The sequence below is a fragment of the Hordeum vulgare genome, chromosome 5H (genome assembly GCF_904849725.1).
Source record: "Hordeum vulgare subsp. vulgare chromosome 5H, MorexV3_pseudomolecules_assembly, whole genome shotgun sequence".
Classification (NCBI taxonomy): Eukaryota; Viridiplantae; Streptophyta; class Magnoliopsida; order Poales; family Poaceae; genus Hordeum; species Hordeum vulgare.
The window spans coordinates 24,709,101-24,724,738 of record NC_058522.1 but is presented as its reverse complement, the minus strand read 5'-3'; positions in this window follow the sequence as shown (position 1 = coordinate 24,724,738).

Sequence of the window (15,638 nt, the reverse complement as noted above, 5' to 3'; positions counted from 1 at the left end):
AAGTGATGAAAGAGTGGGATGTCAGGAACCCCACCATGACCACATACTGCAATGCAGTAAGAAAGGTCGAGAAGAAGTTTGAAGGTCTAGAACTTCACCATGTTCCGAGACTAAAGAATCAAGCAGCTGATGAGTTGGAAAAACTCGGATCCACTCGGAGACCAGTCCCGAGTGACGTCTGCCTCGAGGACCTTCACCTCCCTTCAGTCAAAGAAGATCCTTTTAAAGAAGAGCCAGTACAACCAAAGAGTTCAACAGATCCGACTGAAGTCGATGTACCTGCTGTGGTTGATCTGGTTATGGAGATTCTCTCTGCCATCCCCGAGTGGACTGTGCCGACCATTGCATATATCCTGAGACAGGAATTACCAGAAGAAAAAGCCCAGGCCAGGCAGATAGTCCGCAGGTCGAAGGCATTCACTATCATTGATGGCCAATTGTACAAGGAGAGTGTTTCAGGCGTTCTTCAACGTTGCATTTCCCTAGAGGAAGGGCAGTTGATCCTGGAAGAGATTCACTCGGGAACCTGCGGTCATCACGCCTCTTCAAGAGCAATCGTCTCCAAGGCATTTAGGGCTGGTTTTTTCTGGCTGCAGGCGAATGAGATGGCTAAAGATATGGTCGACCGATTTGAAGGCTGTCAGTTCTACTCCAACAAGTCCCACAAGCCAACTTCTGCGTTGAAGACAATCCCGCTTGTGTGGCCGTTTGCAGTTTGGGGATTAGATACAGTCGGACCATTCAAGACAGGCCAAGGAGGCTACACTCATCTGTTGGTGGCAGTCGACAAGTTTACAAAATGGATAGAAGCCAAGCCCATCAAGAAACTCGACGCCTCAACAGCCGTCAAGTTTGTCAGGGACATCATCTCCAGATTCGGTGTACCTCACAGCATAATCACGGATAACGGGACAAACTTTGACTCGGACAGATTCAAAGGTTTTTGTGCAAGCCAAGGTATCCGAGTGGATTTTGCTTCCGTAGCACACCCTCAATCCAATGGACAAGCAGAGTGGGCGAATGGACTTATTCTTCAGGGTTTAAAGCCCCGACTTCTGCGAGAGGTGGGACATGCCGCTGGCGCTTGGGTCACCGAGTTACCTTCAGTACTTTGGGGTCTTTGCACAACCCCGAACGGATCTACATGGCGATCGCTGTTCTTCCTCGTCTACGGAGCAGAAGCGGTCCTTCCGAGTGACTTGCTTCATAATGCTCCACGAGTCGAACTCTTCTCCGAAGCTGAAGCAGAACAAGCAAGGCAAGATGGAGTGGACCTTCTAGAGGAGGAGCGCGAGATGGCACTGACTCGCTCAACCATTTATCAACAAGATCTACAGCGGTTTCATGCACGCCACGTCAGGAGTCGCACGTTCCAAGCAGGCGACCTGGTGCTCCGAGTGGATCAGCAAAGACCTCACAAGTTAGCCCCGGCCTAGGAAGGACCCTTCATCATCTCCAAGGTGCTGAACAACGGAGCATACAGACTCTACAACATCGAGAGGGAGACAGACGAGCCGCGCGCATGGAATGGAGACCTCTTGAAGCGCTTCTACACATGACCGTCGACTGAAGAAGTGCAAAGAACTAGTATTGATGGAATAATATAAAGCGGATTCAGTTTTTGCAGTCTCAGAATTCTTCCGCAGTTGCAGACTCTGGTCACACACAAAAAAAAACATGGCTGTGATCAAGAATCACCTAAATTATAACTTTCTCCGAGTGTGCACTAAGCGTTGCACTCGGGGACTTAGCTGTGATCAAGAATCACCTAAGTAATAATTTTCTCCGAGTGTGCACTAAGCGTCGCACTCGGGGACTTAGCTGTGATCAAGAATCACCTAAGTACTAATTTTCTCCGAGTGTGCACTAAACGTCGCACTCGGGGACTTAGCTGTGATCAAGAATCACCTAAGTTCTAATTTTCTCCGAGTGTGCACTAAACGTCGCACTCCGGGACTTAGCTGTGATCAAGAATCACCTAAGTTCTAACTTTCTCCGAGTGTGCACTAAACGTCGCACTCGGGGACTTAGCTGTGATCAAGAATCACCTAAGTTCTAACTTTCTCCGAGTGTGCACTAAACGTCGCACTCGGGGACTTAGCTGTGATCAAGAATCACCTAAGTAATAACTTTCTCCGAGTGTGCACTAAGCGTCGCACTCGGGGACTTAGCTGTGATCAAGAATCACCTAAGTAATAACTTCCTACGAGTGTACACTAAACGTCGCACTCGGGGACTTAGCTGTGATCAAGAATCACCTAAGTTCTAACTTTCTCCGAGTGTGCACTAAGCGTTGCACTCGGAGACTTAGATGTGATCAAGAATCACCTAAGTAATAACTTTCTCCGAGTGTGCACTAAGCGTCGCACTCGGAGACTTAGCTGTGATCAAGAATCACCTAAGTAATAACTTTCTCCGAGTGTACACTAAGCGTCTCACTCGGGGACTTAGCTGTGACCGAGAATCACCTAAGTAATAACTCCCTCTGAGTGTGCACTAAACGTCGCACTCGGGGACTTTGCTGTGATCCAGAGTCACCTAAGTAATTACTTTCTCCGAGTGTGCACTAAACGTCGCACTCGAAACAACATGCAAACACAAGAGTAAACGCTTTGATTCGGATTCCAAAATTCTCGCAAAGATAGCTAACTCGGTGCGGATCAAGCTTACCCGCACCGATTTAAGAATGTGACGGCCAACAGAAGTGGCCAAAGTACCTTACAGATAAACACTCGGCATACCGAGGATAAAGTTTTCTTATGCGTCAGCTGAGTCGGCGCCAGGACTGGAGGGCTCCACGAAGGTGTCCAAGTCGATTCCTTCGGCGATGCGGGTAGCACTCTCAAGGAACGTCTCCATGAAGTCTTCGAATCAAAGCTTCTTCGTGTTGGCGACCTTCAGTGTCTTCATCTTCTCCTCACGCACCTCCTTGCAATGGACTCGGACCAAGGACAAAGCAACATCTGCACCGCAACGCGCTGCCGATTTCTTCCACGATTGCACTCGGTTCGGAATCTCCTCCAGTCGCGCCATCAGACTCTCCATCTCCTGCTGCGACTCATCTTCTCGCAAAAGTTCCTTGTCAATTCGGCCGACGACCTCTCTCAGTCGACCGATGAAAGGACCCACTTTGCCTACGCGGATATGCGCCCGGAGCAGATCTCGATTGGCGTCCTCGCCGAGTGGCACGTTGTCGCGAATGGACCGCTCCACGTCCGCTGCTTTAGCTTCAGCATCAACGCAAAAATCTGCAACAAAAGGGCAAGCATACAATAAACGCCGAGTGTCACGCACACAGTACAAGCACTCGGCAAAACATAAGACTTACCAGCCAGACGCGTCATCATCTGCCCAGCCCAGTCGCTGACATACTTCTCCTGAGCTATGCATCGTCTATTCTGGACGGCCATCTGATTCGTGAGAGCAGTCCTCTGTTTCTTCATTTTTTACAGTTCCTCGGTCAACACCTTGTTCGCTTCACGAGCCTCCTCCAAGGATTTCTCTCGTCCCTCTAGAGCATCCTTCATGCCGGCCATCGCGAGCATAGCCGCATCAAGCTCACCAGCGAACTGGTTCCTCTCTGCTCTGAGAGCCTCATAGGTCGTCCCCATTTCACAAGTTTTCAGCCACCAAGCACCAAGGGACAATCAGAAAGTTCAACAGTTACAAGTCTAAGTTCTTCAGACCCCTGCCGACGCAAGCAGTCGACAGCGGGCTCGGGGACTACACCCAGTGGGTTCACTGAGAGTGACCCCACTGGCATGCAGATCAAGCAGGCCTGCCCTATTGAGATGCATGTTATCACCTACGCCTACGAGGCCAATACTACCGGACCTGAGTACAACTTACTCTCGGGGACTCTTAAAGTAAGTGCACTCCGACTGCAACAACTACTCGTACTCGGTCATACTATTTACAGATACAACCAAAGTAAAGACAATATGCATAAAGACAACTGTCGGTGCAAGCACTCGACAGAAGTCTCGGGGACTACACCCACTGGGTTCACTCAGAGTGAACCCATTGCAAACGACAGCTGCTATTCAAGAACACCCAGTGGGTTACAGGAGAAAAGTAAATACTTACTAGACCACTTACTCGGATATCATCCCGCAGCTCCAAGCTCCGCTGGTACAAGGCCGCAACGGAGTCGTAGGCCCTCTTGGCTTCTCCAGCCATCAGCTCCGCCTGCACCATAGCCCCCTTGGCCGCTCCCACCTGCTCCTCCGGAAGACGCTGGATGCTGAATTCAGCATTCGAGGAGCCTGGAATCGTCGGAGGCTCCTGAGGCATCCCAAGGTCAGCCCCAGTCGGCTCCTCATCCACCAGCACTCGTTCAGTTTGTGGCAGCACCTCAGTCGGCAGCATGTCGGCGGCGAGAGCGACAGCAGGAGGAGCAGCCTCAAGAACAGACTCCACAGCTGGGTCGGCTCTCCCCTGGTTGCCCTCGTCCAGGCAAATTGCCCCTGACAGGCCGAATGACACGAGGTCTCAGAAAAAGAAAGAAGCAGGACCTATGATAGAATTCGAGACACGATAGTATAAAACACTTGACGTCCCTACAACGCACCTGGCTGGGACGAGACGACGTTGTCCGTGTCCATGGGATCGTCTTCCTGGCGCGCCGGAGAGGTGGCAGAAGTAGCGACCACTTCGTGAGAAATCCATTCGGCCAGTAAACAGAAGTTCACTCGGATATCAAAAAGAATTGAAAGCTGGGTACACTTACGTGGAGGTGACAGGGACAACAACCCTCATTCGCGGCAGAGCCTTCTGAGGCTTAGGCCCACTCGGCTTGGCCGCCTTAGAAGACTGACCCGCAGGCTCAGCGGCGGCATCCCTGGTCCTCTTAGTGCTTCGGACACTCGGGACCACCGGAGCAGTAGGCGGAGCACTCGAAGACGCGGGAGGAGCCGAGGGGATGGCGGGCTCGTGTCGACGCTTGGTACGATGCTCTAGTTGCGGAGGTGGCGAGTCCTGCTCTTCGTCTTCTTCCTCCTCCCCGCTGGTCTCCTCCTCTGATTCCCCGTTGTCGGAGACGTACTCGGCGCTCTCCACGCTGCCCTCCTGGCTGCCTTCCTCCTCTTCCTCCACCGGATTAACATTCGAGACGGGGGAGAACCAGTTGGTCCACGCCTGCATAAATTTCAGTCAGCAACATCAGACATCACACAGAGATATAGACAAACGACAGGAATTAAGACAATTCAGTGCACTCGGCAAGTGTCACTCACCTGATTCGGTGGAGGATGATCCTGTTGGGTAACGTAGCATAAATTCAAAATTTTCCTACGCATATTCAGATCTTCCTATGGAGAGACCAGCAACAAGAGAGGGGTAAGAGCATCTTCATACCTTTGAAGATCTCTAAGCGGAAGCGTTGCTAGAACGCGGTTGATGGAGTCGTACTCGCAGCGATTCCGATCTAGTGCCGAACAACGGCACCTCCGCGTTCAACACACGTGCTGCCCGGTGACGTCTCCCGCACCTTGATCCAGCAAGGAGGAGGGAGAGGTTGGGGAAGAAGTACAGCAACACGACGGCATGGTGTCGATGGAGAGACGAGGTCTCCCGGCAGGGCTTCACCAAGCACCGGCAGAGAGGAGGAGGAAGAAGAGCAGGGCTGCGCCGAGAGAGAGGGAAAACCGTGTCCTCCAATGGTCAAAAGTGCCCACTATATATAGGGGAAGGGGAGAGGGGGTGCCACCCCTAGGGTTCCCACCCTAGGGGGTGCGGCAGCCCTCCCAGATGGGTGGTGCGGCGGCCAGAGGGGGGAGGAGGGGGTGGCGCAGCCACTGGTGGGCCTTAGGCCCACCTGGCTTAGGGTTTGCCCCCCTTTTCTCTCCCTTGCGCAATGGGCTGAGTGGGGAGGCGCACCAGCCCACCTAGGGGTTGGTTCCCACCCCCACTTGGCCCACCTTACCTCCCGGGGTCGTTGCCCCCCTTCGGTGGTCCCCCGGGACCACCTCCGGTGGTCCCGGTGGTCCCGGTACGTAACCGGTGATGCCCGAAACACTTCCGGTGTCCGAAACCATCCGTCCTATATATCAATCTTTACCTCCGGACCATTCCGGAGCTCCTCGTGACGTCCGGGATCTCATCCGGGACTCCGAACAACTTTCGGTAACCTCGTATAACAATTCCCTATAACCCTAGCGTCATCGAACCTTAAGTGTGTAGACCCTACGGGTTCGGGAGACAGGCAAACATGACCGAGACACCTCTCTGGCCTCTAATTAAAAGTTACTGATTCACTAGGAAAATCCACTGAAGGAATCGGCCCCCTTTCTCCAGGAGGTACATATCTAGTGCTGGGCAGGCTTTTTTTAGCAATTGAAACTTATAATTTTAACCTCTACACTTGTGAAGCCCATTTCCAGTGGTCATCCTACAATGAGCCTGAAAAACAACCGCACATATCATGACTCCAAGATGATATATCCCGACCTGGACGTTGCATAAGAAAAAGGAAATGTAACCACCGGTTTTTTCTTAGCTTATGAGAGAAGATAGTTATAGTAGTAGCATTCAGGTTTCATCAGTGTGGAGTCAAAAAAAGCAGTCACAAGCACATGACGACCCTGCATCATATTTCCACCATTTTCTAAGTAAGAAAACAATTTTCTACTATTTTATCATTGGTTATCGTCCGTGCAATTTTACTAGTTTCCTTGGTCTGAAAGCCTTACCATCATTTTCTTCTTGCACGCGGTAATGGCAAGAGCATATTGTGCAGAGGAAGAGGATGAGTAGAAACTTGTGGTTCTCATCCAATCTTCATGGAACTCTCTTTAGGTGCGATTGTGCACTTGTTGGGTCCTTTTTTCGTGCGCTTGCACTTGTAGAAGTATTCTGTTGTGTACATGTAAAATTATTTTGATGTGCCCTTGTTAGACGTTGAAACTTAATGCATGGAGTTGGTGGATGATGTAATGTATTTGATGTGATATGCTACTGAAATGAAATATACATTTTATTTGCAATCTTTTATTCTGTTGTATTTATTTTTAATGGGCCTATCCTGAGATATGCGTGCTTCTAGCAAAAAAATTCTTCAATCCAAACCAATCAGACATTTTCAATAGTAAAATAGGTATTGGGCCAGGCCCATGTAGGCTAGATTGGTGGACAGGGATCTGAGATTTATGATGATTCCATTTGGTCACTAGCAATGCCACATCATCTTGCCACGTCAGATCCTACGTGGCTCGCACAAATGGGTAATGACCAAACCAAAATTTTGGTCGATAGAGACCTATGACCAAAATTTTAGAAAGGTCAAGTTTGTTCATTCTTGACGGCCAACTGTTGACATTGTAAATTTGGTCAAAAAAGGTCAATAAACGTCAACAATGACGAATCAATGACCAATATAGGGAGTCATAATTGACCTTATTTCTTGTAGTGCGTCATCGAACCTTAAGTGTGTAGACCCTACGGGTTCGGGAGACAGGCAGACATGACCGAGACACCTCTCTGGCCAATAACCATCAGCGGGGTCTGGATACCCATGGTGGCTCCCACTTGCTCCACGATGATCTCATCGGATGAACCACGATGTCAAGGATTCAATCAATCCCATATACGATTCCCTTTGTCTGTCGGTATAGAACTTGCCCGAGATTCGATCGTCGGTATTCCTATACCTTGTTCAATCTCGTTACCGGTAAGTCTCTTTACTCGTTCCGTAGCACGTCATCGTGTGACTAACTCCTTAGTCACATTGAGCTCATGATGATGTTGTACCGAGTGGGCCCAGAGATACCTCTCCGTCATACGGAGTGACAAACCCCGATCTCGATTCGTGCCAACCCAACAAACACTTTCGGAGGTACCCGTAGTGCACCTTTATAGTCACCCAGTTACGTTGTGACGTTTGATACACCCAAAGCACTCCTACGGTATCCGGGAGTTGCACAATCTCACGGTCGAAGGAAAAGATACTTGACATTAGAAAAGCATTAGCATACAAACAATACGATCTAGTGCTAGGCTTAGGATTGGGTCTTGTCCATCACATCATTCTCCCAATGATGTGATCCCGTTATCAATGACATCTAATGCCCTTGATCAGGAAACCATGATCATCTATTGACTAACGAGCTAGCCAACTAGAGGCTTGCTAGGGACACATTGTGATCTATTTATTCACACATGTATTACTGTTTCCTGTTAATACAATTATAGCATGAACAATAGACGATTATCATGAACAAGGAAATATGATAATAACCATTTATTATTGCCTCTAGGGCATATTTCCAACAGTCTCCCACTTGCACTAGAGTCAATAATCTAGTTACATTGTGATGTATCGAACACCCATAGCATTATGGTGTTGATCATGTTTTGCTCGTGGAAGAGGTTTAGTCAATGGGTCTGCAATATTCAGATCCGTGTGTACTTTACAAATATCTATCACTCCACTCTGGACATGGTCCTGGATGGAGTTGTAGCGGCGCTTGATGTGCTTCGTCTTCCGGTGAAACCTGGGCTCCTTGGCTATGGCAATGGCTCCAGTGTTATCACAGAAGAGTGTCATAGGACCCGACGCGCTTGGAACCACTCCAAGGTCGGCGATGAGCTCCTTCATCCAAATTCCTTCATGAGCCGCTTCTGAAGCAGCTATGTACTCTGCTTCAGATGTAGATGCTGCCATGATTTCTTGCTTGCTGCTGCACCAACTCACTGCCCCACCATTCAACACATATACGTATCCGGTTTGTGACTTAGAGTCATCCGGATCTGTGTCGAAGCTAGTGTCGACGTAACCCTTTACGACGAGCTCTTCGTCACCTCCATAAACGAGAAACATTTCCTTAGTCCTTTTCAGGTACTTAAGGATATTCTTGACCGCTGTCCAGTGTTCCGCACCGGGATTACTTTGGTACCTCCCTACCAAACTTATGGCAAGGTTTATATCAGGTCTGGTACACAGCATGGCATACATTAGAGAGCCCACGGCCGAAGCGTAGAGGACAGAACTCATCTTCTCTCTATCTGCTGCCGTGGTCGGCGACTGAGTCTTACTCAATCTCATACCTTGCAAAACTGGCAAGAAACCTTTCTTTGAGTTTTCCATATTGAACTTATTCAATATCTTGTCAAGGTATGTACTTTGCGAAAGACCTATGAGGCGTCTCGATCTATCTCTATAGATCTTGATGCCTAATATGTATGCAGCTTCTCCAAGGTCCTTCATTGAAAAACTCTTGTTCAAATAGGCCTTTATGCTCTCCAACATCTCTATATTATTCCCCATCAATAATACGTCATCCACATATAGTATGAGGAAAGCTACAGAGCTCCCACTCACTTTCTTGTACAGACAGGCTTCTCCATAAACCTGTATGAACCCAAACGCTTTAATCACCTCATTAAAGCGAATGTTCCAACTCCGAGATGCTTGCACCAGCCCATAGATGGAGCGCTGGAGCTTGCACACTTTGTTAGCACCCTTAGGGTCGACAAAACCTTCTGGTTGCATCATATACAACTCTTCCTTAAGGTTCCCGTTAAGGAACGCTGTTTTGACGTCCATTTGCCAAATTTCATAATCATAAAAGGCGACAATTGCTAACATGATTCGGACTGATTTCAGCTTCGCTACGGGAGAGAAAGTCTCTTCGTAGTCAACTCCTTGAATTTGTCGAAAACCCTTTGCGACAAGTCGAGCTTTGTAAACGGTTACATTACCGTTTGCATCAGTCTTCTTCTTGAAGATCCATTTATTTTCTATGGCTCGCCGGTCATCGGGCAAGTCCACCAAAGTCCATACTTTGTTCTCATACATGGATCCTATCTCGGATTTCATGGCCTCAAGCCATTTGTTGGAATCCGGGCCCGCCATCGCTTCTTCATAGTTCGAAGGTTCACCGTTGTCTAACAACATGATTTCCATCACAGGGTTGCCGTACCACTCTGGTGCGGAGCGTACCCTTGTGGACCTTCGCGGTTCAGTAGTAACTTGATCCGAAGCTTCATGATCATCATCATTAACTTCCTCTTCAGTCGGTGTAGGCGCCACAGGAACAACTTCCTGCGCTGCGCTACTTTCCTGTTCGAGAGGGGGTGTAATTACCTCATCAAGTTCTACCTTCCTCCCACTTACTTCTTTCGAGAGAAACTCTTTCTCTAGAAAGGATCCGTTCTTGGCAACAAAGGTTTTACCTTCGGATCTAAGATAGAAGGTATACCGAATAGTTTCCTTAGGGTATCCTATGAATACACATTTCTCTGCTTTGGGTTCGAGCTTTTGTGGTTGAAGTTTCTTCACATAAGCATCGCAGCCCTAAACTTTAAGAAACGACAACTTAGGTTTCTTGCCAAACCATAGTTCATACGGTGTCGTCTTCAATGGATTTAGACGGTGCCCTATTTAAAGTGAATGCTGCAGTTTCTAATGCGTATCCCCAAAATGATAGCGGTAAGTCGGTGAGAGACATCATAGATCGTACCATATCTAATAAAGTGCGATTACGACGTTCAGACACTCCGTTGCTCTGCGGTGTGCCAGGCGGCGTCAGTTGTGAAACGATTCCACACTTCACTTCCTTAGGTGTGTGCCAAACTCGGGACTCAAATATTCTCCTCCACGATCAGATCGTAGACATTTAATTTTTCTGTCACGTTGATTCTCAACCTCACTCTGAAATTCCTTGAACTTTTCAAACGTCTCAGATTTGTGCTTCATCAAGTAGATATACCCATACCTACTCAAATCATCGGTGAGAGTGAGAACATAACGATAACCACCGCGAGCTTCAACGTTCATTGGACCACACACATCAGTATGTATTATTTCCAATAAGTCGGTTGCTCTCTCCATTATTCCTAAGAATGGAGTCTTAGTCATCTTGCCCATGAGGCACGGTTCGCATGTGTCAAATGATTCAAAGTCAAGAGACTCTAATAGTCCATGAGTATGGAGCTTCTTCATGCGCTTAACGCCGATATGACCAAGGCGGCAGTGCCACAAGTATGTGGGACTATCATTATCAACTTTGCATCTTTTGGTACTCACACTATGAATATGTGTAACATCACGATCGAGATTCATCAAGAATAAACCATTCACCAGCGGAGCATGACCATAAAACATGTCACTCATATAAATAGAACAACCATTATTCTCTGACTTAAATGAGTAGCCGTCTCGCATCAAGCAAGACCCTGATACAATGTTCATGCTTAAAGCTGGTACTAAATAACAATTATTAAGGTTTAAAACTAATCCCGACGGTAGATGTAGAGGTAGCGTGCCGACGGCGATCACATCGACCTTTGAACCATTCCCGACGCGCATCGTCACCTCGTCCTTGGCCAGTCTCCGCTTATTCCGCAGTTCCTGCTTTGAGTTGCAAATGTGAGCAACAACACCGGTATCAAATACCCAGGAGCTACTACGAGTGCTGGTAAGGTACACATCAATAACATGTATATCACATATACCTTTAACGTTGCCGGCCTTCTTGTCCGCTAAGTATTTGGGGCAGTTCCTCTTCCAGTGACCCTTTCCCTTGCAATAGAAGCACTCAGTCTCAGGCTTGGGTCCGTTCTTTTTCTTCTTCCCGGCATCTGGCTTACCGGGCGCGGCAACAGCTTTGCCGTCTTTCTTGAAGTTCTTCTTACCCCTGCCTTTCTTGAAACTAGTGGTCTTGTTGACCATCAACACTTGATGCTCCTTCTTGATTTCTACTTCTGCAGACTTGAGCATCGAGTACAACTCGGGAATGGTTTTCTCCATCCCTTGCATGTTGTAGTTAAGCACAAAGCCTTTGTAGCTTGGTGGGAGAGACTGGAGGATTCTGTCAATGATAGCATCATCGGGAAGTTCGACTCCAAGTGAAGTCAGACGACCGTGTAACCCAGACATTTTGAGTATGTGCTCACTGACAGAACTGTTCTCCTCCATCTTACAGCTGAAGAACTTGTCGGAGACTTCATATCTCTCGACACGGGCATGAGCTTGAAAAACTAGCTTCAGCTCCTGGAACATCTCATATGCCCCGTGTTGCTCAAAATGCCTTTGGAGCCCCGTTTCTAAACTGTATAACATGCCACACCTGACCAGAGAGTAGTCATCACTCCGCGCTTGCCAGACGTTTAGAATGTCCTGGGCTGCTGCGGGAGTGGGAGGGTCACCTAGAGGCGCATTAAGGACATAAGCCTTTTTAGCTGCTTCAAGGATGAGCTTCAGGTTGCGAACCCTGTCCGCATAGTTGCTACCATCATCTTTCAGCTTGTTTTTCTCTAGGAATGCGTTGAAGTTGAGGTTGACGTTGGACATCTACAATATTTATAAAGACAACTTTTAGACTAAGTTCATGACAATTAAGTTCATTTAATCAAATTAAGTATGAACTCCCACTTAAATCGACATCCCTCTAGTCATCTAAGTGATACATGATCCATGTTGACTAACCCGTGTCCGATCATCACGTGAGACGGACTAGTCACCATGGTGAGCAACTTCATGCTGATCGTATTCAACCATACGACTCATGTTCGACCTTTCGGTCTCTTGTATTCGAGGTCATGTCTGTACATGCTAAGTTCGTCGAGTCAACCTAGGTGTTTCGCGTGTGTAAATTTGGCTTACACCCGTTGTATGCGAACGTTAGAATCTATCACACCCGATCATCACGTGGTGCTTGGAGACAACGAACCTTCGCAACGGTGCACATTTAGGGGAATACGTTCTCGAAATTTTAAGAGGGATCATCTTATTATGCTACCGTCGTTTTAAGCAATAAGATGTAAAACATGATAAACATCACAATGCAATCATATAGTGACATGATATGGCCATTATCATCTTTGCTCTTTCGATCTCCATCTTCAGGCATCGCATGATCATCATCGTCACCGGCGTGACACCATGATCTCCATCATCATGATCTCCATCATCGTGTCTTCGTGAAGTCGTCACGCCAACTACTACTATCACTACTACTATAGCTAACCGTTAGCAATGAAGTAAAAGTAGTAAGCACATGGCGTTGCATCTCATACAATAAATTAAGACAACTCCTATGGCTCCTGCCGGTTTTCATACTCATCGACATGCAAGTCGTGAAACCTATTACAATAACATGATCATCTCATACATCATACATGCAACATCACAACTTTGGCCATATCACATCACATGTCAAACCCTGCAAAAACAAGTTAGACGTCCTCTAATTGTTGTTGCAAGTTTTACGTGGCTGATTTGGGTTTCTAGCAAGAACGCCTTCTTACCTACGTGATAGCCACAACGATGATATGCCAAAGCTATTTACCCTTCATAAGGACCCTTTTCATCAAATCCAATCCGACTAGAGTAGGAGAGACAGACACCCGCTAGCCACCTTTATGCACGATGTGCATGTCTGTCGGTGGAACCAGTCTCACGTCAGCGTACGTGTAAGGTCGGTCCGGGCCGCTTCATCCCACAATACTGTCGGAAAAGAATAAGACTAGTAACAGCAATCAAATTGACAAACCATCGCCCACAACTTTTGTGTTCTACTCGTGCATAGAATCTACGCATAGAAAACCTGGCTCTGATACCACTGTTGGGTAACGTAGCATATATTCAAAATTTTCCTACGCATATTCAGATCTTCCTATGGAGAGACCAGCAACGAGAGAGGGGTAAGAGCATCTTCATACCTTTGAAGATCGCTAAGCGGAAGCGTTGCTAGAACGCGGTTGATGGAGTCGTACTCGCAGCGATTCCGATCTAGTGCCGAACAACGGCACCTCCGCGTTCAACACACGTGCAGCCTGGTGACGTCTCCCGCACCTTGATCCAGCAAGGAGGAGGGAGTGGTTGGGGAAGAAGTCCAGCAACACGACGGCGTGGTGTCGATGGAGAGACGAGGTCTCCCAGCAGGGCTTCGCCAAGCACCGGCAGAGAGGAGGAGGAAGAAGAGCAGGGCTGCGCCGAGAGAGAGGGAAAACTGTGTCCTCCAATGGCCAAAAGTGCCCACCATATATAGGGGAAGGGGAGAGGGGGTGCCACCCCTAGGGTTCCCACCCTAGGGGGTGTGGCAGCCCTCCCAGATGGGTGGTGCGGCGGCCAGAGGGGGGAGGAGGGGGTGGCGCACCCACTGGTGGGCCTTAGGCCCACCTGGCTTAGGGTTTGCCCCCCCTCTTTTCTCTCCCTTGTGCAATGGGCTGAGTGGGGAGGCGCACCAGCCCACCTAGGGGTTGGTTCCCACCCTCACTTGGCCCACCTTACCTCCCGGGGTCATTGCCCCCCTTCGGTGGTCCCCCGGGACCACCTCCGGTGGTCCCGGTACATAACCGATGATGCCCGAAACACTTCCGGTGTCCGAAACCATCCGTCCTATATATCAATCTTTACCTCTGGACCATTCCGGAGCTCCTCGTGACATCCGGGATCTCATCCGGGACTCCGAACAACTTTCGGTAACCTCGTATAACAATTCCCTATAACCCTAGCGTCACTACAAGAAATAAGCTCGTTTATGACAAAAAATAATGACGGCGGTTTTATTGGTCACAGATCTATGACTAAAATATAAAAAAGGTCATGAGGTGTCTAAGAGGGTCCAAACCCTAGAAATTTTTGACCATCTCTATCAAGAAGGTCATAATCCCATTGCATAAAATGGTCACTGGCATGTGTAGCTCTATTTATGTCCGCATTATAGGTCCTCCATGACAATATCAAGAAGGTAATAGGCTTAAATAGAGGTTACTAGGCAGACAACTCAACAATTTTGCTTACGTGTCTTGTATATATTGGTGTTGACAAGGCTCACAATCCAATCTTTATATTTTGTATTTTAGCTCATTGTAATGTATCATATTTCCCTCAATATTTCCCACAATCTTCGGATCTTCGTGCGTGAGCCGTCCGATCTAACTCCTGGCTGGTTCGATTGCCTCCCCGACACATTAATTTTTGAAACAACAAACAAGTTGCAAAACAACCATCGACCGATCTTCGTGCACCCCCCGCTTGTCCCGTCCCCGACTCATTAATTCCCTATAAACTGAGGGGCGGATCCAACCGAGATTATCCATCGGTTGTTGTATAACGTTTTTTTAAAAACTATGCTTAATTCTCAAAATAAAAACACAGAATTACATATGCTTAATTTTCATCGGTGGAATAATTTGTGCCACGGATTGATGACATGGCAAACATCCTACCATCCGTTCCCAGCAATCCCAGCATCCACCGATCCATGCATCCATCTAAAGAAAATGAGGAAGGAAAAAAAGGAGCAGTCCACCGCACCATGGTCTGGAGTACTCCTCTTTCTCTCCGTCCATGGTGACGAACTACGAGATCTGGGCATGATCCGCTCCATGGTCCGCTCCATGGGCGTGATCCGCTACCTTTTGATGAGGACGAATAACGCACGGTGACCGGAGGTGGCTCCACGGTGTTCCTATGTCCACCCATCTCCTCCCCTCTAGAGATTGCGAAGGCGGCGACAGCTACGGCGCTGGAGGGACGACCTGGAGGTGCAGGCTACTCCCCTATCTTCTGTCATGCGGTGGTGACCCGGAGGCGGCGTGGGCGGTGCAATGGTCCTGCCCGAGCTCTCCAGGGACAACGGCCTTCTCCGGTGTCCCTCTCCATGGCGGTTGTTCTTCTCACTGGTGAGATCTCC